At 36.9% G+C, this 26,905-nt stretch overlaps 2 pseudogenes; both read right to left on the bottom strand.

Moving 5' to 3' along the window:
* Positions 1–151: 151 nt before the first annotated feature.
* On the bottom strand, positions 152–845 carry LOC148127750 (uncharacterized; annotated as a pseudogene).
* A 249-nt stretch (positions 846–1,094) lies between these two features.
* The window catches only part of LOC148127749 (uncharacterized), a 57,710-nt pseudogene continuing 31,899 nt past the window's right edge, over positions 1,095–26,905 (bottom strand).

The following is a 26,905-nucleotide window of genomic DNA, read 5'->3' as shown; positions in this document are numbered from 1 at the left end:
ATACATGAAATGGGTACATATAAGAAAAATAAACAAAACAATAGGACAGGGATGGTAGGCACGTTGGTGCACCTATGCACCCCCCCTACAGACCTCTTAAAAAGGGGTGAGGTCAACAGTAGACAGTCTAAGGTTAAAGGTTTGGGGGTTCTCAACCCTTCTCAACAACCTTCCACAAAAAGGGAAGATTGGAGACAGGTCGGAAATTATCCAACCAGGTGGAGTCCAGCGATGGCTTCTAAAGAAAAGGGTAGACCACAGCCTCCTTAAAGTGTTGGGGCACTGTCCCCTCCTGTAGAGAAGCATTAATCACTGCCAGAGTCCACCCGCCTGTCACCTCCTGGGAAGCTTTCACAAGCCAGGAGGGACATGGGTCTAAAATACCGGTGCTTGTGTGCATACTCCCTAGGATCCTGTCTACTTCCTCAAGAGCAACAGGGTCAAACCATTCCCAGATAACAGGGCAAGAACCTGCCTTTGAAGCTTCCACTGGATCAGCAACCATACTGGCATCTAACTGGGAATGAAGTTGAGTGATTTTGTCTTCCAGAAAATCCGCAAATTCCTCAGCACACCCCTTCAGGTGGACCTCTATTTCTTCCTTCCCTAAGAGGAGATGGCTCACTCTAAAGAGGGTCGCTGGGAGATTATCTGCAGATGCAATTAGTGTGACACTTCACCTCACGAATCGCCACAAGGTAGGCCTTAGTAGCAGCTCTTACCCATGTTCGATCGAGTTCATCTCCTGTCTTCTGCCAGCGGCACTCTAGGCATCTCCTCATGTGTTTCATCCCTCTCATTTCCTCTGTATACCATGGGGCACAGAGAGGTCTATGGGTGAGGAGAGGTCACAAGGGTGCAATTCAGAGCCTCAGTCACCTTCCTATTCCAAACAGTGACTAAGAACTCAGCTGGACTGCATAATAGATCTGTAGTTATAACCCCCAGCTTCTTCTGGAACCTATCTGAGTCCATTAGTTAATGGGGATGAACTAATTTAATAGATCCTGCCTCCCTGCAGGGGGATACAGCTTTTGAGAAACTCATTGCCACCAGACTATGATCTGACCATGACAAGGGGACCAAGGTCATGGTCACATAGTCATGGTCACATCTACCAATTCCAGGTCACATAGACACTGCTCTGACAAGAACACCAAATCGGGAGTGTGACCACTATTACTAGTCAGGCTCTGGATAATCTGGGACAGGCCCATGGAAGTCATGGTTTCAATAAAATCTCGGGCTACCTCCGACCCCGACCACAGAGAAGGCATGTTGAAATCCCCCAGAACTATAAGCCTGGGGAAATCCCACTGCCAGTCCTGCAGTGAGGTCCAGGAGCCCAGGAAGGGAAGCTGCCATGCAGCAGGGAGGCTGGTATAGCAGCAGCAATCCCACCTGATCCCTTGAGCCGAATCTAAGAAAAAGGGTCTCACAGTCAGGGACTTGTTGAACAGTGCCCCTGGAGGCTACGAGAGATTCTCTGATAACAACAGCCACACCTCCTCCCTGGCCCTGTGGTCTAGACTGGTGCCATGCTCAATAGCCCACTGGGCACATTTCTGCAAGAGGAACGCCTCCCTCTGGGTTCAGCCAAGTTTCAATTATACAAGCCAGATTAGCCTTCTCTTTGAGGATCAAATCGGCAATAAGACTAGCCTTATTGCAAGCTGATCTCACATTTAAAAGCAGAAGAACACCCACAAGAATGCAGAAGTAAAACTGTAAATGGTAGCTAGAAAAAATAGCCAGAAAGGCTTGCCCTGCTGCACTGGAAATTTAGCAGCTTTGTAGTCCTACAATGTCTCATGAAGTTTACAGTTCCAACTCGTCATTTAACCTCAGGAAATCCCATCAGCAGCCTGCCACTCTCCACAGTGTTATTAACCATGAGTAGGCCCAAATGTCAACAAAAGCCAGAGAAGCTTGTCTTTTCTGTCAGCTCTGCCTCCATCAGATGACCTACACCATCAATTCAGATCTGCAGCTGCTGACTCTTGGGTTCTCAGACAGGGTTTAGCTTCAGTCAGGTGAGTCCAGGGGGAGATCAGGGAAGTCACACAATCTTAAAAATCATCCACTTTCTCTGCTCTGACTCTCTGTCTCACCTCCCAACTGTCACTTTCTGACCATTCTACTGTACCAGCTCTTGGTCTATCAGTCACTTCAACTCTCTGTCTCTTCAAATCAATTCCAGCCTCACAGTTAGTTTATCAAGATTGTTTCTTTCTTGCCTTTTCCTTTACACACTCTTCTACTTCCATATACCAATCTCTACAATCCAAATTCATCAAAAAAACCTCTCTGCAAAGTATTTTGGAGCACCGTCTACAAACACATGCAGCTGCTGTCGTCATCTTAAAAAAAAAGAGGATTTGAAAGCAGATTTAATATTGTCAGGTTCTGAGGGAAGAACTCTGGTTTTGCAGATCTGGATTAATGCCATCCCAATTCTCTTAGTGGTAATCTACGCCCCGAACGGAGATCAAAAAGAGTTTTTTAAGCATCTTTATGAAAAAATAGTAGGATTGGAAAAAAGAAATATTTGTATCATAGGAGACTTTAATTCTATTGCTGATTATCAAAAAGACCACAGTAATGGGGGGAAGAACAAAGGGGGGGAAAAAGGGAGCTTCCCAAGATATGTATGGAAATGATGAAGGAGTTAAATTTGATTGATATATGGAGAAGATCACATCCCGAGAAAAAACAATTTACATTCTATTCAAATCCTCATCAAATATGGACACAAATTGATATGGCATGGATGAATAGGGAAATAGCAAATGAGATAAAAGGGACTGAAATTTTACCTAATGAATGGGTGGATCACAATCCAGTTCAGATAATATGGAAGGGTAGGGAAAAACCCAAGAAAAGGTGGATGTTAAATACTCAGTTAATAAGAGAAAAAGAATACACCAACAAACTCAAGGAGGCATTAAATTAATTCTTAAAGGAAAATGATAATGGAGCAACTACGAAACAAAACATTTGGGATACAATGAAGGCAGTAATAAGAGGTATAACAATCTCTTATCACGCCAAGAGGAATAAGGAAAAATACATCCAGCAAAACAAATTACAACAAAAAATTAAGGAATTAGAAACTCAATTACAGAGTACCCCAAAGGATTCAAAATTGCAAAATCAGATAATAATAACTAAACATAAATTGAATTTAACTGAACAAGAGAGAATGCTTATAAATTTGAATACAACTAGACAAATTTATTTTGAGCATGCTAATAAGCCAGGGAGATGGCTATCATACAGACTAAAAAAAAGGAAAGAAAAGAGATTGATGTACCAGCTAATAGATGAAAAGGGGGATATACAACAGGAGATAGAACAAAAAAAAAGAAATTGCCCATAAGTATTTTGAAGAGTTATATAAAAAGGAAGAAGTCAAAAAAGATAGAATAAGATACTATTTAGATGAAGTAAAGGATAAAGCAATTGGGGAAGAAATGGAAAAATTATTAAACAAAGACATTACTTGGTTTGAACTGAAATCAGCAATAGAGATCCAGAAAAACAATAAATCCCCGGGACCAGATAGGATACCAGGGAAGATATACAAGGCAATAGCATAACAAATAGGACCTCTTATGGTGGAAGTTTTTAATGACGTCTTATTGACAGCCAGGATGCTGGACTCATAGAGGGGGGCATTGATTTCCCTGATCCCGAAGGAGGGTTCAGATCCCCGATATATACATAATTATAGGCCGATTTCACTGGCATAGTCCAGTACTCTAACCACCAAAACATGTCAGACATAATTTCAAACTTCGAATGGTGTCCTGACTTTGTCCTATTTTTGAATTGTACTGAATTCAAATGGGAAATGAAATTCAATGCATCTGGAGATTGTTCTGTTATAAAGATATGGAATCATGCTTTTTTATATGAGTGTAGACTAGTGCCTGCATTTAGACCTCCCCACTCTGGGGAACATGTAAAGATGAACTGTAACCACTTTTGAATGCTAACTGACCTCTCCACAACAGGAAACTGAAGGAGTCAGACATACATTTATAATTGTCTTCATCCAATATTGCCAGTATTAATTACACTGTGCACTGTTTAACAGAGGAATTGCCAACGAAAGTGTGGTTTCTCCACAGAGCTATTCTCACAGGATCTCTGAAATGAAAAGAGGAAATTATTGTAATAATCATCTGAGCATTGAGAGAATCAACAGTCTGAGGAAACATGTCTTTAGAACAGGGGTTGACAAACTAGGGCATATGGGCCAAATCCAGTCCACTGCCTGGTTTAGCCCATGAGCTGAGAATGGATGGGAAGATAGGAAGCCAATCACCTCTGCTGCCTTATCTCATTTCCCAGAGTGAGCAAGTACAATATTATAACTACTATAAAGTGGGTATAATGCTCTTTGCTGGCAGACCAGTGACACCTAATGCACTCCTTGGCCTGCAAACCTGGCAGCCAGACAGGCAAAGGCAGAACAGAGGCAAGAAAAAGACATCTGATCTAGGATTATTAGATCTGGGCTGCAAACAATAAATAAATGACACTAAAATATGTATAATTTTATACATGTATATATGTATAATTTTTAGCTGCCACCTAGCTGTAATCTGGAGTTTTGCAGCCAACATTTTTAGCCTTATTTAAAGTGAAATGACTAATTTGACAAGGAAGTGTGGAAGCAAGCTGAGAGAGAGAGAGAGAGAGAGAGAGAGAGAGAGAGAGAGAGAGAGAGAGAGATGAAAAAAACATTATAGAATTACCATATTCAGCTACAGGATAGGACTAATGCCAGACAAGTTTTTCATTTAACTGTGGAATCCATCCAATTCTTGTTATTAAGACTCTTCTTGCCTCTGGCTATGTAGGCTAAGCTGAGTCAAGCTATCATTACAATGGAAAATGCTACTGATTATTATAGCAATCTGTATATTTCTGATTATATCGCAATAGCTCCAAACATATTTGCACTTCCTCTTCAGACCTTCCTTAGCAATGTAGGGAAATTTGAGGCTTATGAATCTAATTAAGGTGCTTCATAAGCCCTTTGCTAATAGATTCTGATTATTTCTGCTGATTATGGAATAAAATATCAGACACAAAGAATCAGGACCATTTGTAAGGTTAAAGCATAAACAATTTATTAAAACCTATATACAGGAGTCTAGTCAACTGACAGATGGCACTAACTTGGTGCTAGGTAAGGGCCAAAAGAATTCAAGGGAGACGGGACTTGGATGTCTTATGGCGATGCAAGGACTCTAAACTAATGAGACATTTAACTCCACCCTCCAGCTCTATCTGCTCTTCATTGAATTTTTTCTCTTCCTTTCTCCTCTTCTGGGTGCCCTAGAAGTGCAGTTCCTAACCATGTATCCAGATTTTCCATACTACAACTGGAATGCTAAATGTCTGTATCATAGCCTTTCTTCAGCTGCTAGTGACTAATTGCCCCTATTTCCATCCATTCCTCTCTTCTCTGGTTAGTTTCTGTGGGCATGAACAGGAGCCTAAGCTGTGCAACTCCTAACCTGATGAGTTCATTTGAAATCTGGTTGTTCAGATCCTTCCTGAACTGACCCATCAGAGCTATTTCATTCCCACCCAAATCTGCTGTAATTAATTTGCATTCCTCTTATGTATTGCTGGACTCTTCTACTGCCCTGTAGAAGTTTCTTAATCTGGCCAATTGCTGTAAGTTCCTGTATGGAGTCCCCAAAGGGTACTGTGAAGTTTGCCATTATAGTTATCTATAATAGGGTCATTGTGTTTGATTATGGGAATGCCCATTGTACCACTGAGGCTATTAGGAGACTATGAAGAATACTAATGACTGGCATGTCAGGAATTCAACTACTTAGGTGCTGACAAACAAATCTCATTGAGCAATGAAGATTCTCATTTTTTCTGATTCACTTCCACACCTCTTGAGTAAATAGTCACAAGTTCTCTGCAGGAGGTAACTGCTTGAGATGGAGTGGGAATGGGGGTCACCAATGGTAGAGGTGAAGGCTGCACTAAATTCTGCATTTGCTGGACCACCTGGAGAATCATAGCTGACATATTTCACATCTGAATTTCCAAGCTGTCCTCGTGCTGGAGGAATGTGTCCATCACAGCTGTTGATCCAATCTACAGATCCTAGTCCATATTTGCCCTTTCTTTCTTTCTTTCTTTCTTTCTTTTTTTCCTTCCTTCCTTCCTTCCTTCCTTCCTTCCTTCCTTCCTTCCTTCCTTCCTTCCTTCCTTCCTTCCTTTCTTCTGGTGAAAAATTTTGAGAGCATTGACTAGATTAAAAGTCAGGCACATAGAATTAGGACCATTTATAAGGTTGTAGTGTAAACCATTTCTTGAAGCCTATACACAAGAATCTTGTCAACTGAAGGTCAACACCAAATGGAAGCTAGAAAAGAGTCAATGAAACTCACCATGGGGGGATGGACTTTGATTTCTTGTGACAATGTAAGGACTCCAAACTGATTACATACTTTACTCTGCTCTCCAGGTCTGTCTGCTTTTCTTCTACAGAAATTGTACCTTCCTCCAAGCAGGTCACAATGAGGAATATCCTATGTTCTTTCTGTTAGCAAGTTGCTTAATGAAAAGACTTTTTCTTTAAAAGATATAGCTCAAAATGGGATTTGGGAGTAATAAAATGGAGCTAAGAGCAGAAGATTCTGAAGAAATGTTTTTTTTTAAATGTAGAGTTAAAATGATTTGGGTTATTCGTTATACTTTGGGGGTATGCCTTTCTTCCTTTCCTTAGTAGAAATGATGACAAGATTAAATGTACATCTACAGGTACTACAGATTAAGAGCTAAAGGATGTTTAATACTTCAGAACTGAGTTATTTTGGGAAAATGCAAAAACCTAACAGCATGATTGTAACCTTAGCCTTGCAATATGCCAAGAAATAATTCATTTCCGTTGCATGTGCTCAGAAGCATCTGAATTTATTATAATAAATCATTTCCATATGAAGAATTGTTGTTTGAGTGGTAGACAAAGCTTTCAATAGACCTAAATGCAAACTTCAATTTAAATTAGAATGTAGCAGCAATCTGAAAAATAGCCAAAATCAGTACAGATACCATTGGTTTGGGTACTCTGTTATTTCATAGATGTTTGGAACCACAGCTTCAATATTCAATATTTCTCTGCACAATCCAGGACTTGTGGATGATATAGACCAGAACAATGGAGGGCATCTTATCTCCATTACTATGAATAACACTTGGAATGGTGTGAGCATGTAGCATAAATTGAGCAGAGTATCCTCATGGCGCTGTTCATGGAATAAAGAATTATATAGTTCATTAATATTCTGAGTGCTCAGTGCCTTCCTTATTGGTTATTCATCTTGAATGTGTGCCTTGTAAAGCTGTGTGCAAAATATTCAGCTTTACCAAAGAATGCATCTTTACACTAATACTTACATATGCATGATAGATTTGCAACAGCAAAGCCTCTACCTGAAAATTGCTAAGAATGGTACAAAGCCAATTTTCTCTTCATTCACTTTTAATAGTTGTGAGTCACTTAGCTGCCATAGACACTTAAAGTAGTTTAGTATGAAGTAATCTGGCTTAAATACCGATTAAAAATAGATGACACCATAACAACAAATCTCAACCTATTACTGATTTTTTTTTTTAAAAAATGAATCCCATTTGTGAATTGAGTCATGTATATTTGCCCCTTGAGAAATTTAAATTATGCAAAATTGTGCCACATTATGAGAGTCAGTCTCATTTGCATATACTGAGGAGGGATATAAGGTTTTGAAGACAGCCATTTTTTTTTACTCAGAAAAGGATAAAAACTCATGGTCCTCTCCTCCCTTTCAAGTAAGCAGAAAAGACACGTGGTATTTGCGTTGCTGAATTAACTCTTGTCCTTCCTTTAGGCTGATTGGTCTTCAGTCAAGATTAGCTTACATTCATGATGTCCTTTGGGCTTGTTTTAACCTGAGGTTAATGGGAGAGAATGTTTCCTTGTGATTATTTAACTGTATTATGATTAAATAATGGAACACATTGGGATTACTGAGGGTGAGATATATCTCCTCAATCTTCTTTAAGGTAATTTATTTGCCTGTTGGAAAGGTAGAGATTCGAACAACCGTAGCTAGGCAAAATGGTATCTTGTGGTCAAGAGATATTGATCAGATCATCTGGTTTGGTGGTTTGAAATGGCTTCATTTCCTGATATGCATATTTCTTTATGCCTAGTCACTTCTTGATTTGAGCAGCTACATGGAGTCTGAAAGTCAGACTATGGGTGACCTATAGGTAATGGATGCAAATGCAATGGAGGGAGAAAAGTTGAGATAACTAATCACCTTCATGCTTAAGATGATGTCAACTTTGGAGAATAGGAAAATGCTTTGATTGTTCCTTTATGTGGGTCAGAGATATACCCTGCAACCTTTGTAATCCTGCCAATGCAATTGTAGTCTTATTCTTCCACCAGTTTTGTATCATATAAAATTGCCTTCAATTTTCATTCTGGGTATATGGAAAAGATAAATTTCACGCACAAGCTAAAATAAAAATATAAGACATATTAAATATGTTCAAATCCTATTAAAGCATACTTTTCAAACACAGCACACACATTATGGTTTGTTGTACAAGCCATAATGGTTTATGTCAAGGTTCCAAGTAATATGTTCCCAAAATAAAAGTCCAAGGCATCCATCTTTCTCCAAAGTCTTTTTGAAGAAAGATGGATGGATGGATTTTACTACAGCTAAGTAATAAAATCAGAACTCCCTGATATATTAAATGAAAATGATACAAACCATATTATAGCTTGGCATGATAACTATTGAGCTTATATTACAGACTGCAGAATATTTTTAAAAAGGAGTTTAAAAGAATGGTTTATAATTTCAAAATGAGATTGCTCTTCTTGTTACTTGGTCATTCAGTCTCTTGATCAAATGTAAAATAAATTAATGTAATGAATTTCGTGAGGTCTAAGTAATGTACTTATGTACACTCATGAATTTGCTATCAGAGCTAGTTATAAAAGGGACTCATCTGATGGAAGATATATACTGTAATAAGTATGCATGCATATGTCTAAGAAATATTTTTTCAAGTCTTGTTTATTGGAAGTTTTTTTAATACATAAACCTCTGAAAGGTACACAAACCAGACTTCTACAGGTCCACTGATGTGAGGCTTTGATAGGTATCACTGTAGGAAGACTAATGTGCAAAAGAAAGGGAAAAGAATTTCAGGTAATTAAATGGAACCTCATGGGTCCCCTTGACTTCATCAAAGCATTATCTGAAATATCTGGCAGCAGTGTGGAAACTTTCCATGAGATGCATATGAATTATAGGGCAAAACATGTTGCACATCAAATCTGTCCCCTGAAGCAACTGCCATGTGGCAGCTACTCTAGTTGGCTTTTGTCCATGTGGCCAGGCAGAACAGTGTTACTAATATGCTAAAGGTTATTTCAATATAATTGGGTTGAAGGAAGAAGGAAAAGGAAGGGAAGGGAAAAAGAAAAGTAGGGAGAGAGGACCCTGTGAATTTGTCATATTTATTAGCTAATTAAATTTGGGGTAGCATGAGTAAGGAAGAAAATAAAACCCAAACATAAAAATACCTGATGGCTTTCAACTTATCAGCTAACACTTAGCAAGAGTGTGCTTCAAAGCAGAAGCTAATATAATGTAACTTTTTATTATACTCTTCCCCCAAAGACAATTTGGCAAAAGAGTTATATTGAAAATCTAAATTTCTATCCCGATGAAATTAGACACATTTCATCTTTTCATAAAGGTCTAATGTGTCTGAACATTTCATTTTCCTAGAAAAATAGAAAGGTTACAGCTCTTGGTACTTTCCCTGTCCTATGTTATGAGAGAATATTTTCTACATCTTAGCCAGGAGAAAATTAGGACTATCTCTGTAGTGACTGGATTATGTCCTTGTCTACAGATTGGATGGGTCTTGCGTATGGATTTAAAGTAGCTTTGCATTTTCAAAACAGTTCTTGACTTGAGATCATGCCTTCCTGCTTCCTCCCATGAATGGTTAGAGAAGTTCCACACAAATCTTTTTTTTTTTTTAATAAAGTTTTATTTGGGTTTTCACACAAACAAAATACAAATAAAACATATTTTTTGAAAACAGCATGGTCCCGGGTTGAACTTCTTTATATAGACACAAAACTCAATTTCATGCTCCTTTTTGTGTTCTATTCCATATCTTATACTATTCTACATTTTCTATATAGTTTTTCCTGTCTTTTAATTTTCTCAATTTTATTTTGATTATCTCATCTCAATTCAAATCATATTTATACTTTTGTCTGTTCTGTTTCAATTTCATATTATCTTTTCTCATTAAACAAATTTTCTCCTGTAGTTACTAATTGGAGTATGACACCTTTATATCTTTTAATTACATCCATTCAACTCTTATTTAAACTTCAATATATACCTTAAGGTTATGACCTTCAATATAATACATAATACATAACTTCCAATCGAATTCTGCTTGGTACATTCTTATAATACACACTATATTCTTTAAAAAAAAAAAGATTATAAATATATGTAATTATAAACCCTCATTCCATTCCAATTCAGTTCTATCATTAATAATCATTAAAATCTTAACATCTTTAACACTTCTTTTCAATTAAATATCATACTTCCTTAAAGACACATATAATATTTTTTCCCTTATTTCTCTTCACGTATGTTTTGTAAATCATTAAATATTCATTTTGTTACATTTATTTATTGACAAGCATTCCACTGAATTACGATAGCTATTTTATCATATATTTTAATCATACATTGTTTCATATTTTCTAAAATTATTTCTCTTTCTAATATAACAATACTATCTTATGTACCTTTGCAGAATCCCTTTTTGCATTAAATTTTCACCCATTATCTCTAAATAGGCCCCGTTTCTCTATATTTTATTTCTGTCCTTTATAACTTCTTTTCCTTTTTTTCTTCCCTCTCATCTTCTCCCTCCCCTTTTTACCCCCTTGTCTCTCTATTTCTAATTCTCTCTTCTGCATTTTCCTCTTCTGTTGCTTTCTGATTTTATACTTATTTTTCACCCTATTTTTTTTTTGGAGTTGTTTTTCCCAATCTTAAACTTTCCATTCTCTTTCCCCCCTTTCCTTTTTTTCCCCACCAAAGATTACTTGTTCATTAAAGATGGCTTCTTCTTTGTCACAATCTTCTTGTTCTGCAGGCATTTCTTGTTGTTTCTCATAATTCCAAATCTCCATTTCTAAAAACTGAAATACGAAGCAAAAAGAACCTCTCCCTTCTTGTGCATCTTCTTTGTACTTTTTAAGTTCCATTTTCAGTTCTTCTAAAAGTGGAGCCATTTTAAACAGTTTTAAACAACCACCCAATTGGTTTTAGTCATTCAAATACAATAACCAAAAATCCAGAAATCATCAAGTAATCCAAATAGTCCCAAGTTATTTCTTCTTATTTCTTTTTTCATTTTCTCTTCCTGTTTTTTTTTTTTTTTTTGCAATATTTCAGTTAAAATGTATCTTTTGGAAGTCTTGTTGAGATTTTGCTATAAGTTCTTTTTAATTCCAGGCAGTCTCCATCCTTCCAGATCCTGCCCTTTTATTCTTTTTCTGTCCTTTCCTGTTTTCAAAAGCTTTTGATTATCCAGAAATCTTTATTATCCCTTTGACTTTTTATGTTCAGCATTAAATGCCTATTAATGTCAAATTGGATTTTTTTCCAATTTCTTGCTTAAGTCTCTTAGCTGTCAGTATAGGAAAAGGAGAAAAAAAAAACCAAATCTCTTCCCCTTTCTCTCTCCTTTGCAGCTTAAAAATCTTCTTAGGGAACAATGTTATTGTGTTTTTTTAATAGTTTCAATTCCAGGGTACCTTATTTGTTGCTTTTGCTGTTTGACCCAGTCAACCAAAACTTTCTCTTCTTATCTTCCTCCTGCACATTCTTTTCTGGTCGAGTTCTTCTTTGTGGTGGCCATTTCTGACCACTGCTACAACCGCCTTCAGGAAAGGGAGTAATGCCAGCTGGGGAGGAGAGATGCGGATCTCCTCAACCCTGCAGGCAGTCTCCCCCTTCTTCACCACCTCTATGGGGTGGCTTAGCCCCAAAACCAGCCAGCTCGGGGCACTCCAGCGACAAGCATGGATCGAAGCCTTGCAGAGATGAGGTTTTGGTCTGTCACCAAAGAAGCTCAAACTGGAAGTCAAGTCTTGACTTGAGATCATGCCTTCTTGCTTCCTCTCATGAATGGTTGGAGAAGTTCCACACAAATCTTATTTCAATTCAGAATCTTACCCAGGAGAGTTCTGCTATTCAGTACTGAAATTGCTTACATTCTTTTTTGAAATATCAAGTTAATGACAGTGGGTTTGTTAAAAGAATATTCATATTAAATAGAGTTTATAAATAACCTATCAATTCCTGTGAAATAACTAGGTTTATTTTGAATGAAGAAAGAGATTTTGCTGGTTTTCTTTTTTTCTTTTATCAAAGATTATGTTAATTTTTAATACTAAAAATTGGAATTGTTGTGAAAGTCTTTTGTTAGTTAAATCCATTAAATAACAGTGGAGAACAGCAGCTATTATACTGCACTTCTGGATGGGATGGAGGCAGCAGCTGTATAGGAACCATTTATGCATGAATTGTTTACCATTCTTAGTGGAACATTTCAACATCCAGTCATAGATAGAGAAGCCAACTGTATGTACCCTTTTCAAGAATCAGCTATTTCCAGGGAAAGCTAACTGTATGCCATTCCATACAAACAAACTTTGTCACCTGGCTCACTTATTTCAGTCAGAGTTCATGTCAAAGAATAGAGAAGAAGGATGCATATTTAATCTAGAATTTCATTTGGGATTCTTGTTAAATGCACAGAGTGCAGAACTTTTTGAAATCTGTTCATTAAACCAAACTATCCAAAGCATAAAGGCAAAGAGGCTTATACAATTAAAAATAATAACAACAAACATTAAAAAACATTTGGAAGAAGCTAAGAACAACAAAAATGGCAAATTTAGATCTATCTTTGAGAGAAGAACATTTTTTGACTATATGAGATTACAACATAAAGGAAATTTGAAGACTGAAAATTATCCAAGACTGTTGGATCTGTCAATATTTTCCTGAAGAGCAGGGTACACCTGACCATCCCTTTCAAGGCAAGGAAATTCACTTCATCTCCAAGGAAGTTGACATAATCACATGGACACCACATGTCACTTCCTGGCAGCTTTCAACAGCCAGGAGAATCATTGATCTAATAAAAAAGTGTCTGGCTTTACAGCTCTGAGAACTCTGGTCACTCACTTCCTCAGGAGGAGCAAATTAGAGTTCATCCCAGTTAATCATGCAAGGACTTGCTTTGGTCACTTTAACAAGATTTATCCAGTAAGAGTCCAAAGAATCCAAGATGCTTTATGTACTACATAACTAAAATATTCCTCCCAGTAGCCCTGCACATGTCCGATCAACTCATTCCTCCCCAAGGAATGAACTTCGTTAAACAGGACTTCTGGATGACTCTATGCAGATCAAACAAGAACAGAAAAATAAATTGCTGTTGCTATTGCCCTGATAAATCCCTTATGTGGGCTCTTACTTGAGTACAGTTGGATTTGCTCTTCATCTATCTTCAAGAGCACTCTATGAGTCTCTTCTGGCACTTCTTTTTCCAGAACTCCTCAGAAACCAAGGAGCATCCTGGGATCAACTCACCCCCACCCCCCCAAAAAAATTAAAGAATTATTTCTTCAGTTGCTGGCAAGAGAAAATAGAAAGATAACTAAAATCTTGGCTGAGCAGTTCACCAGCTGGAGCCCAACCATTCAGAAATTGGTTAGCAACTATGTCTCTACAAAGGCAAAACAGAATACAAGCACTGATTGGACTCATATTATATTGCTTTAAAAAATAAGGTGTAAGAAATCAGTTTATAACTTAAATTTATAATATTCAGGTCTTCATAACTTTATTGCCTTTGCCTAACCAGGCTGTAGTAACACGCAACAGGTTTGCCCTCTCTTCTACTACCAAATCATGGATGAACGTAGACTTAATACATACAAATAGTATGAAGAGAATGTTCACGGTAATTGTTGCACACAAATTTAAATAATGCTGAGACACGGCACAGATACCTTTATCAGCTGCATTGAAGTAGCACCCTAGTGGAGCCTATGGAAGGGAAAAGGAGAAATGAATGGCCAAATATAAACATTTGTTATGCATTGATGTTCAAATATAAAATATGCTAAATATCTTGGAAACAATTATTGGTGATTAGTTCAATTTGCTATTTCCCCAAAGATGCAGATGGTACAGCTGCAATGACAAGTAATTACAGTTCAAATTCTTTAAATTCACTTCCAACATGCACACTTTTAAAAAACATCAGTGAATAGGAGCAATTAAAAGCAGTTGTGCCAGAACCCCCCCCCCCCCCAATGCCTTCTTCAATATCTACTTGCATGGAAGCCTTGGCTAACTGCCTTTCAGAATTATACACCATATAATACACTGTAGAAGAATTAAGACAACTATGATTGGAGGTGGGGGGGACTACAGGGGGAAGAAGATAGACCCAAGTATTTTGCAGTTTGTATAGCCCAGCAATTGCTATAGAACTGGATTTTTTTATTTATTGTAATTTATAACAAGTTATAAATGTCTCCATCTGCCACTTCAGTTATTTCTGACGTTCCATTTAAATTCCAACACCAACAAAAGCAGTCTTGCCAGCAAGACATTTCAGAAAGGGAAAAGCAAAATCTTTGCAAAATACTTGTATAAAAGCTCATAAAGGACCTCATAATTTAGTGCTATACAGATAGAAAAACACATATGGGAAAATGTGAAGCAGTGAAGAAAAGTGGAAAACCTGGTACTGTTTTGTGGCAGGTATAAAAGCTAAACGTTTCCTCTTCATCCATGGTTGAAGAATCAGGTTGGATTATAGTGTATGTGTAAATTTTGTTGTGTGTCTGTGTGCCTGCATCATGATGATGATGATGATGGTGATGATGATGAAGATGATGAATAACTTATTTGATGCACCACATATATTACAATGATACATCTAGCTATCCTAGATCCTTAGGAAGGATTTGAAAATCAAAAGTACCAAGCCTGATTGTAGCTGTTTCAAGAATATTCCAGTAATTTTACATGATTCTGACCATCCACCTTATTTTTTGTCTTTTATTTCCTCAATCTTGTCAAGGCTAATAATTTTCCTAGTCCATTGTACGTTTGCCTCCTATGCCCCAAATATGTGAGTTTCTTGTTTCTGATCAAGGGAAGAATTTGAGTTGATTTGGTCTAGTGCTGACTAAATGGTTCTTCTTGCAATCACAATACTTTTCCTGAAGGAATCTGTTTTTTTTCCTTGCTCTTTCTCAAGAGTCCAGATTTTACAATAACAGAATTGAAGTTGGAAGGGACCTAGGAGATCTTTGAGTCCAACAGTCCAGGTTCAAGGAGGAAACCCTATGCCATTTCAGATGAACGATTGTCCAATCTCTTCTTAAAAAGCTCTATCATTATCATTAGAAAACCATTGTTTTTAGCATTTTTATTTGTTTTGATTAAAATACACTTATTCTTTACGCTCATGTTTTAAGTTTGTCACTACTTTCTTTTCTAGGATTAATTTCCAACAACATACTGTCCACCTTTATCTCTTCTTGGACTCCTGAAAATCAAAACTAAGCATAAATGACCTTGACTTCTTTGCAATCAGCATTAACCTCAATAATCATGTAGGCTGATATTATTTTTGTATTCTTAATATTAAGTATCATCCATATTTTTAGCTAAGTATTCACATAGTGATATACTTCTTTGGACCATGAGATTTGTGCACAGAGGCAATCTTCTTGTTGAAGTAAAACAACAACAAAAAAACATGATGTGTTTCATCTGAGAAAAAAAATCATGTATCTTCAATGCATTTCAGATAATGAATCCTGGAAAGAATTCCTTTTAGTCTTCTACCCAATACTGACCAAAGTGCATTACGGGTGGCTGGTTTCAATATGGAGTCCTCACAGAATTTGTCCTCCATAGACACCTTCTTTGGCTATGCTGTTGGAAGGTGTATTTCAGAAGCAATAGGAGGTCACAAATTCTCTATCTCTAACTCTCAGTGCTTTCGTTGTTATTGTGACTTTTTCACCCTTTATTTTCTTTCATGTAGAATGACATTTAAAGGTATGTAGATGGCACAGAGAATATATCTCTTTTCAGGATTCATGTCAAAATGCAATATAAATATAGGAACTGTGAAAAAGTGGCATGGTTGATGCAAGATTTGCATATTATATGAGATAGATCTATATGATTGAGAGAAGGAAAGGACATAGAATAATTTAAAACACCACCATTATCATTATCATTACCGTTATTATCTTCATCAACCAGTAACTGTTGCAAGAATACAATTGTGGTAAGAGCAAACATAATAGCACTGAAGACACATGGCCTGATCATATATTGAGATTTAGGAACAGTCTGTGTGAAATCATCCGTCTGGTGAATTAAAGTGATTTCAAAATGACATGTGGCAATGAAAAAGAACCAAACAAAGTTACAGTGAATGTAACATCCCTTTACCATCTTACAGAATCCTGCCTCCCTGAAAGTAGTCAGAAATGTCTGCATTCACTTTTGTCATTGCTGAAAGGATGACATGGGATCTTTCTTTTCCTTCTTTCCTTCCTCCCTCCCTCCCGCTCTCCCTTCCTTCTTCCTTTTCTTCACTAGCATCTCTGCTGAAGCATCAATTGCCAATGCTATTTGCTGTAATAGAAAAAACATGCATGTATTTCTGTTTGTTTTAGTCACAAGGAAGAAAATAATAATAATAAAATATACATGAGCAAATAGCAACTACAGATGACCTTGTCTGATGCTAGCAACTAAGCACTAACTAAGGATCTGCTTGATACTTGGAGAAGATACATCCTACGAATAATCTAGACCAGAGTTTCTCAATCTTGGAAGGTTGCAGATGTAGGGACTTCAAATCCCAGAATTACCCAGCCAACATTCTGGGACTTAAAGTCCATACTTTTTCAAGCTGCCCAGGTTGAGAAACACTGGTCTAGATAGGGAAGTTGGGAAAACATTTCAGATGAAGATGGATTACAATCACTTCCATAGTATTGTCAAGGAAATGGCATGGAGGTGGCCAATTGGAAGACTTTACTTCAAAGAAAGAGAGCAAAAGAGAAATTTATATATGCAGAAAACGAGTGTGTTTTTCTCCAACACTGAGAATTTATTGCTGAATCAGGGACAATGGATGCTAGGGATGGGAATAAAATGTTTTTGGCTCAGCATCCATTGTGAATATTACTATTTTAGGCCACCACTTTTAATTTTCCTCCCTAACACATATAATCTTTCCAAGGATTTTCTATAATCATAACAGTAAAAAAAAAACAGCAGTGTATGAATAGATCATATGATCTATTCATACACTGCTTTTTTTTTCTTCACTGTCATATGATTAATAGCTCTCTAACTGCTTGTTACTAAACAGAATTCCTTGTTCCATTTTAGGCCAAGGGCAGCAAGTATCTTAATGTCAAGCTTTTTCCTCCTTTTCTTCATCTTTCTCTCTCTCTCTCTCTCCCTCCCCACCCCATCCCTTCATGTGTATTGTGTCTGTATGATTCTTTGCCTCCTCAAACCTAATTCATTGTGGGGGGAATTATTGTATTTTATTAAGGAAGAGGAATTATATAATCCAGATTCATATTTTTCTGAAAGTAGAGAGATTGTTATATCACCTTATGGAGTGTAATATTTCCTCCCTCCCACCCTTCTTCCCTTCCCTTTGGTTTGAAAATGAATGGCATTTTAAAGAATGAAGAATGACCTTACAAACTGTCTGCAAGAGCACTGAACACATGAAAATAGCCTCACACCTTAGTACGTAAAGCAATTGTCGTCAGTGAAACTCCAGATGGAGATGCGGGACTCAGTTTGAACATCAAATTGATTGTTCCTGGCCAAAAATGGGATAGACAGCTAATGCTTTTGGGCTAAATATAGCATGCAAACTTATTGTTTTCGTCCTCCAATCTCCCAGATGAAATTTGGCAGCAAACCACTTAACAAAGAGCAGTTTCTGCTAGTGTTCAGTGGAGATCAGCAATCACACACACACATGCACACACACCCTACCCTTGTCCACTGCACTGTAGCTTGGCTTAATGCCAATGGGAGAATACACCCCTGCCCGCCCCCATAGTATTATCCCTTGTTTCCTTCCTCCCACTCTTCCCTCTGAAAAAGTTTATTTTTAAGTACCCTGCGGTCACTCAAAAGCCAATTGATATAAATGAATGAGCACTTTTTCAATCTCTCACCATTGATTCCCAGGATGAATAGTGCTAGCTCTTGGCCAAATGGCAAATTAAGAAGAAATTTAGGAAAAGGCATTATGGCATCAGATCTATAGTTGCTCCACCTTTTGTTTTCTTGCCCTTTGTCTTGGTGTAGGAGAGGGATTTACATTGTTGGCATTTCTGGAATTTTAAGAACAAGCTCTTGCCACCAACAGACCTTCTCACCTCTTTGGATTGTGGTCAGAAGAAGTTAAGACTGCTTTGCCATTGAAGTAGCATTTTTACTTACTAATGCAACAGTTTGAAATTTGTTCTGCAAAGCATCCTTGCTTAGATAATGTTTATGGACTTTTCCATTTACAGAATGTTCAAGGAGCCATCAAAGTGTGTATCATCTATTTACCTACTTTATAGAGTAACAAAAGAACATGTTAAAAATAAAAGATTGCAAGCTAGGAAAATATTAAAGGGGAAACAATCTATTTAAATAATCTTTATAGTGCATTACGATATAGCTATTACACACTTGAACAAAACTGCATTAAAATTAAATACAATGAACACAAGGTATGCATCTATAGGCAAGAGGGCTGAATGCTAATTATTTCCCCTATAAGTACCTATATATTTTTGGATGCTAGATAATTTTGGGAGATTGGGAGAGAATTTGGAACTGGAATTGGAATTCTTAATTACATAGGTTCATCTAGAAAAAGGACGTTCTTTAAAAGATAGAACAAGGGTCTTCAAACTTGGCAAGTTTAAGACTTGTGGACTTCAACTCCCAGAATTTTCCTGAGCTAACATGACTGGAGGAGGAATTCTGTGAGTTGAAATCCACACATCTTCAAGCTGTCAAGTTTGAGATAGACAGATATCCCTCCGGGTTAAATTAGCTGCAAGAGACATTAGAACATGCAGAACTCTATAAAAGGAAAAGACAGGTAATTAAGTGAAATAGAAGTGGGAATAAAATGTACGAATAAGAATCGGAGATGAAAAGCATTATCATTGTCATTATTGTTGTCATCACCATCATCATTTCACTTTTTCTTTGATAAAATATTCAAATAAAATAACTGCCTTCAGAAGTTTGTGGGAACTTCATCACTGGAAGCATTCAAGAAGAAACTGGACAGCCTTCTGTCAAAAGTGGCGTAGTGTATGCATGGGCAGGCAGTTAGACTAGATGACCTACAAGGTCCCTTCCAGCTCTGTTAATCTGGATCTGGATCTAACTGGAAAATTCACAAACTGGCATGGGTAGTTGGATAATGTAAAAGTACAGCCGTAATTGCCTCTGTTCCTCTGGCCTAATATCAAATCAATGGGAAGACAGAAAGCCATAAAAACTTCCCATAAGCAAAGCAACTGGCTAGCGTAACTATCTTCCATTAATTCTGGTGCAGTAATTTAAAGTTGATGCATTACCAAGGTACAAGGGTCCTACTTGACTGTTTGCAGATGAGTAGATTAATTGCTAGGTGCTTTATTAATCACAGATCAATGAGCTACAAGCAGTCACCTTTGGAACTATTGTACTCAGCTTGTCTTTAAAAGAAAAAGTCTTTTCATTTCTTTTTTTTCTTTTTCTTTTTTTCCTGCCTGCTATGTCACATGTTATTCCAATGTAAATGCTAACTTGCCTCAGGCCAAGAATGATGAGAGTAATCATTGCACATTTTTCTTAATCACTGTGTTTGGTCTGAGTAAAACATGTTCCGTGAGGATGTGGTGTTGCCTATTTCTTATTACATGGTGGTTATCAAGAATAAAGGACCCTCATAGGGAAAAAATTTGCTGTTGTGTATTTAGTGTTATAATGTTTAAATGCCAGGTCTTTTCTTCATGCAGTTATGCATGCATTTTTATAGCCTTGGCCAAACATTATGGTAGGTATAAGAATGATAAACAAAAACCAGAAACCATTTATATAGTTTCTTCGTTTACCCATTACATACAGATCAAGGCCTTAGACCACCAAGGAGAAACATTCGGTTTTTATTATTTGGTTGCATGCTTGTTTTAAAACAATACAAAAACATTTTCAGGATTTTTTTTTAATGTGAAGGGACATTTTCACCCAGGATAATTCAACTGAATATATTTTTAATGAATTAGTTCACTGAGGAGCATAAAAAGAACTGTATTGTTTACGCTAAATCATATTTTTTCCTCTAACTATGCATCACCAGTTCTTCACCTTGATAAACAGTGCATTTACCTCCAGATGATCTCTAAAACGATGGTGTCAGAGAAGAAGAATCTAAGTCACTAAATGGAATTGCTGAAGGATACTGTAAAATCTCCATTTCTACCCCATTCCAAGGGAAGGATACTGTAAAATCTTCATTCCCAACCCACTCCTGGGGGAAGGTTACTGCAAAATCCCATTCCTTCCCCACCCCATTAACCTGCTTTCCAGCTCTGTCTCCTGTTTAGGGCAACAAAAAGAAGACCCAGCTGATCACCTGGGACTCAGGAGGCAGAGAATAGATGGGGGTGGGATCAGTCAGAGGTAGTATTTGCCGGTTCTCCGAACAACTCAAAACTGCTGAATACTACCTCTGGTTAGATTATATTTTTAAAGGATCTTAAGATATCCATTTTGTGGTGGAATGTAGTCTAAACTCCCAGGAGGAAGGAAGTGCATTCCAGAGGAGCAAATGACCGGTGAAGTTTAGATATTTTAAGTGGTAGGAAAAGAGTGAGAATGGGTCCTCCCTAGGAATTCTCAAATACATGTTAGGTGGAAAAATAGTTTGCTTTAGTTTTATAATATTTGGGTCTATGGGCAAGGAACAATAAAGGAAACTGCTTAGAAGACCCTCTGTGTGACTCTCTTGGTCTTTGGAACCTGATACATGTACATATTCCAAAACTTCTATTTATTTTGTAAAGAGTTATTTGATACAAATAGAGTTATGTGCTCTAAATGGATAGACAAAAGATTATATTCATCTCAGATGGTGAGCAGCCTTAGGTTATGTGCCAGGGCCAATATTGTAATAATAAGGCCTAAATTGTGGGCAGGCATATCTGTTTAATTAAGACCCTGGGCTAGCTTTATTTTCAGGATATAAGGAATTGAGAGCCTGCAGTGCATAATACTTGGTTCCACTGACCAGAAGTGAGAAAACCTTGGACTTAGAAATGTCCTCTGAAGAAACCAAATCGTAGATTAATGCCATGAACACTGCAGCTCAGCTCTGATTACTTGTCAAATTCAAATGCTGGAAACCCTGAGGAAAGAAGGGAAGGAAGGGAAGGGAAGGAGAAAGGAAAGGAAAGGAAAGGAAAGGAAAGGAAAGGAAAGGAAAGGAAAGGAAAGGAAAGGACCACAAACCTTTCATTGTAAATCTTACAAAAAAATATCCATCTTTTTTAAAAAATAAAGTTAATTAGAAAGCAATACCTTAGCATTTTTCAAACTCAGTTCAACTCTAAAATTATTCAACATTTTATGTGGGCATTTTATTGTTTAGCACAATAAACCTCCATTTCCATTTTCATCTTTCTGACTGTTTTTTTGTTGTGTTTGGGTTTTAAAATATTCATATTTAAATAGTCTCTTGAGACTTAAAACACTCGTTACAGCTGCAGTTGAAGGCATACTGTTTTTTGTACTCCAGTGGATCCAGAGAATCAATGTCATATTCATAGCTTTCTAATTAAATCAGGGTTTTTCCCTCCTTCCAGTAGAAGCTGGTAAACTTGTTAAGTCATTTGTCCCACCTAAGAGGCAGGGCTCACCCTGGCAGAAAGGTTGAAGAACTGTCTGCCTTCTCTTTCTCCTCTTTTCTACTTCCTTCATCAAACCTCGGACCTGTCTGTCTGTACTTAATGCATCCAATTTACCTTTATTTTCATTCCCTCATCAAATCCTGGGGCAACCTCTACCCTGTTTTTAAAACCTTGCTCTAATAAATGTACATAGACGGATCACCATTAACAACTTAACAGAGTGCTCTCACTCTACCAGTTGCCTGATAGTTCAGAAGCTCAATTGATTCAAACACTTGGAGCAGAATAAATTTCCCCTCGGCTTGGTGCAATTTTCAGAATGTTTTAGGCTCAGGCCTTGCTATTGTGCCTGGGGAAATGCACTCAAATTCATAGTGAAGAGTGCCCTACCCATATCTAAAGCTTTCATGTTCTGAGGGGATTGTTTATCAGTGTTTGTAACACTGGTGAAAAGGTTCACTGCAACTCTAATTAAAAAAGCCTCAGGAGGCTTTGTGTTGTAGGAACAGTAAAACTCTTGGTGTGACATTTACTAGGTATCTAGTACTTGATGCTATATTAGATGTGACTTAGTATTTAAACAGGACTTTCAACAGGGCTAAATGGCCTCCAATACATTTTTTTTTAATTTTAGTTCAGTACTTCTAGTCGTTTACCAGTGAAGGATTTTGTGGTTTAAAATTCTAATCTTTGCACCATTTGTCTTGCACATCCTTTCCTTTTCCTTCCTTCCTTTCTCCTTTCCAACCATCCAAATGACCAATCAGATGCTACCTCAAGTATAAAAAATAGTCAAGATGCTGGCTGTGGCTAAACATTGAAATTTGTCTTTTAAAAGCAGATACATGTAGAAAAGGAATATTATGCTATCAGTATGTTGACATCCCCTCTTCCCACCTCTATAGATGCTTTTGAACACTTCCATGAACCTCTAAAAGTACATCTTGCATAGGGATTTTTGAAATTGAGAGATGACATGAGGAATTTTATGGAAATAAAGCAGATGTATACTAAAAAGCAGAGACATCACCCTGCCAACAAAAGTGCATATTGTCAAGGCTATGGTTTTCCCAGTTGCAATGTACAGTATGACTGAAAGTTGAACCATAAGAAATGCTGAGGGACAAAGAATTGTGGCCTTTGAACTATGGTGCTGGAGAAGACTCGTGCAAGTCCCTTGGACTGCAAAGTGATCAAACTGGTCAGTCCTAGAGGAAATCAGTGCTGACTGTTCTTTAGAAGGCCAGATCTTGAAGATAAAACTCCAATACTTTGGTCACCTAATGAGAGGGAAGACTCACTGGAGAAGAACATGAGCTGGGAAAATTGAGGGCAATAGAAGAAAGGGATGACAGAGAATGAGGTGGCTGGGTGGAGTCACTGAAGCAGCAGGTGTGAGCTTAAATGGACTCCAGAAGATGGTAGAGGACAGGAAGGCCTGGAGGAACATTGTCCATGGGGTCATAATGGGTTGGACATGACTTTGCAACTAACAACAACAACAACAACAACAACAACAACAACAACAAAGGCAGGTGTAGGGCAGAAATTCATGTTCATACTGCTAAGGAAGCTTTGTTGGAATCTTGATCTAATAAATCACCTTCTGTCCACATATACTCCCAAGAAGTAGGTAGGTGGGTGCATTTTATTCATTTAAAATGAATGCATTTTTAACATATGAAAATGTGATTGATTGACAGTTAAGGTCTTTTCTAATGACAAGTCCATCCATCCATCCATCCATCCATCCAGTTCTGTTTTCAGACTAATAATTTGAAGTTAAGTTACCCAGAGTCTAATTCTATACAGGATACAAGACATTACAACTTGACCAAATTATTCTTTTACATAGAGATACTTTTAGTCTTGATTGCTGATTTGTTAAATACATTTTTGAAGATAAGAGACTACTTCTAATATTATTTTCAGTTCAGTATAGGATTGAGAAGAAATATGTCTGGTCACAGACATCAATGCCATAATAATCTTCAGATTAGATTACTACAATTTATTTTGTGTGGAGCTCCCTCCAAAGTCAGGTGGCTAGCCCATTTCTGTGCAAAATTCAAAAAGTTGATGATCATTTTTTAAAAATCTATAAATGATTTGTGATCTGAATTTCTTAATACAATTTTATTCCACATAAATCCAGCTAGAATACACAATCTCATTAGCAGATACCTTTATCTGACTCTACCCATATTCTGAACTTGCTACATTGTAAATTCTACTACCACTGTAACATCCCATGTGTAATGTCCTTCAAAAGGGATATTGATTAGGGAAAAATTTGATATTCTTGGGACCAAATGATATTTTTTTTAGTTCGCCTGAATCTTCTAAAGCTCACCTAAAGTAGCTTAATTGTTAATTCCATTGGTTATATTGTATTTTCTAATTTTGTCACATATATTTTATAAGTGGAATTTTTCTATTTGTGTTTGATACTGCTAGCTATTCTAGGGGTTTTTAACCAAAAAGACAGATGGAAGTTTTAAGATACTCTTCATATTTTTTTTTCAGCTGAAATAAATTTGCCAAGTATGTTGTACATATTCCAATGTTTTAATTACTTGGAAATGACAGTTGTGTCCTCCTCCTGGAAGAGCAGTCTCCAAAAAAAAAAAAAAAAAAGCCAAGCTCAGTTAAAAAGAATGTGAACACAAACAAGCAAAATATTTTAGGCTAGTTAACATTCCATAGAAATAGATAATATCCTGCTCTATATAAAAAAGTACAAACTGGTTGAAGATGCTTGGGCTACAACTTAGTAAAGAAACTGAAAATAATGAAAATCTATTATGTCCCTGCAATCCTCTACATTCCCATGCCAGTTTGTACATCCCTGTACTGGGAAATGCCAAACAAGTCAGCAATTTGAACATGTGTAGCTCAGCATTCTACAGCTAACACAACTGGCCAGAATAATACTTACCAACAGCTGAGAACAGTTCTTCAAAGTCTAAGTTTAACTGCATTTCTTTCATTAACTCGCTTGGTGGTCATGAGTATAGAGAAAAAAAAACAATGAAATGGAGTGCGGGAAAAGAATGAAACCACCACTTATTACCTTTCCAAACTAGCTTTTAAAGATTTCAGAACATTTTTTTTTTTTTGAGGATAATTGATGGAGGTATGAAAGAATCATCACTGTCTATATTTTGTGCTCATCCCTATCTCTTTTGTCAATTTGTTTCCAGTGACGTTGCCAGCTACAAGAAGGAATACTGCAATAAAGTTGTGCAGGAATTTGAGTTAAAAGAAGAAAAGGTTCTTAGAGTCTGTGAGGGCACTTGTTAAAGCAGCAGTGATCCATGATCATGTGGTTCCCTTCAACAACCACAGCACAGTCCTGGGAAAAGTGGGTTGCACTTTCCCATTCAAAAGTAGTATCCAATCTGGAACTCTTCTTGGATTTATTTTATTTTATTTTATTTTATTTTATTTTATTTTATTTTATTTTATTTTATTTTATTTTATTTTATTTTATTTTATTTTATTTTATTTATTTTATTTTATTTTATTTTATTTTATTTTATTTTATTTTATTTTATTTTATTTTATTATTTGATTTGATTTATTTGATTTGTCAATACCTTACAAGATAACAGATATAAGTATATACAAAGTTATGAATACATGAAATGGGTACATATAAGAAAAATAAAAGAAACAATAGGACAGGGATGGTAGGCACGTTATGCACGCCTCCTAGAGACCACTTAAGAAAGGGGTAAGGTCAATAGTAGACAGTCTAAGGTTAAAGTTTTGGGGGTTTGAGGAAGAAACCACAGAGTCAGGTAGTGTATTCCAGACATTAACTACTCTGTTGCTGAAGTTGTATTTCCTGCAATCAAGTTTGGTGAGGTTAACCTTGAGTTTGTATCTATTGTGTGCTCTTGTGTTGTTATGGTTGAAGATGAAGTATTCATTGACAGGTAAGTCATTGCAATGTATGATTATTACCATACTTAGATCAGACCGAAGACGGCATAATTCAAGGTTTCCTAGGTCTAGAATTTCAAGTCTGGTGGCATAAGGTATTCTACAATGAGTAGAGGAGTGGAGAACTCTTCTTGTGAAATATTTCTGGACTTTCTCAACTGTGCTAATATCAGATACGTAATGTGGGTTCCAGACTCATGAGCTGTATTCGAGTATTGGTCTAGCAAATGTTTTGTATGCTCTAGTTAGTAGTGTGATATTACCAGAGAAAAGGCTATGTAAGATTAGGTTAACAATTCTTAATGCCTTTTTGGCTATGTAGTTACAGTGGGCTCTAGCACTTAGATCATTAGAGATGAGTACTCCAAGATCCTTGACACAGTTTGGATCATCAACAGGGTCTTGACTATTCAGCTTGTATTTTATTTTCTGATAATTTTGCCAATATGTAAGACAGAGCATTTATTTGTTGAGATTTGAAGTTGCCATTTGTTTGACCATTCTGATACATAGTCAAGGTCTTTTTGAAGGGTAGCAGTATTGTCTGTGTTGTTGAATATCTTTACATCATCAGCAAAGAGAACACAGTTGCTCTTAATATGATCACAGAGATCATTTAGGTAGAGTATGAAGAGAGTTGGTCCTAGAACACTGCCTTGGGGGAAACCCACTGTTGACAGCTACAGAATTTGATAGGACACTCCCAATTTTGACCATTTGTTGTCTATTTGACAGGAATGCTTCTATCCAGTTATGCACTTGTCCAGAGATACCATAAGATTTTAGTTTTAGGAGTAGTTTGTCGTGTACCACTGAATCAAAGGCTTT

Source organism: Pseudonaja textilis, chromosome 1 (assembly GCF_049901715.1).
Source record: "Pseudonaja textilis isolate UNSWEBS1 chromosome 1, rPseTex1.2, whole genome shotgun sequence".
In the NCBI taxonomy this organism is placed as follows: Eukaryota; Metazoa; Chordata; class Lepidosauria; order Squamata; family Elapidae; genus Pseudonaja; species Pseudonaja textilis.
The sequence above is the reverse complement of the archived record's forward strand: the minus strand, read 5'-3'. Positions and strand labels throughout refer to the sequence as shown.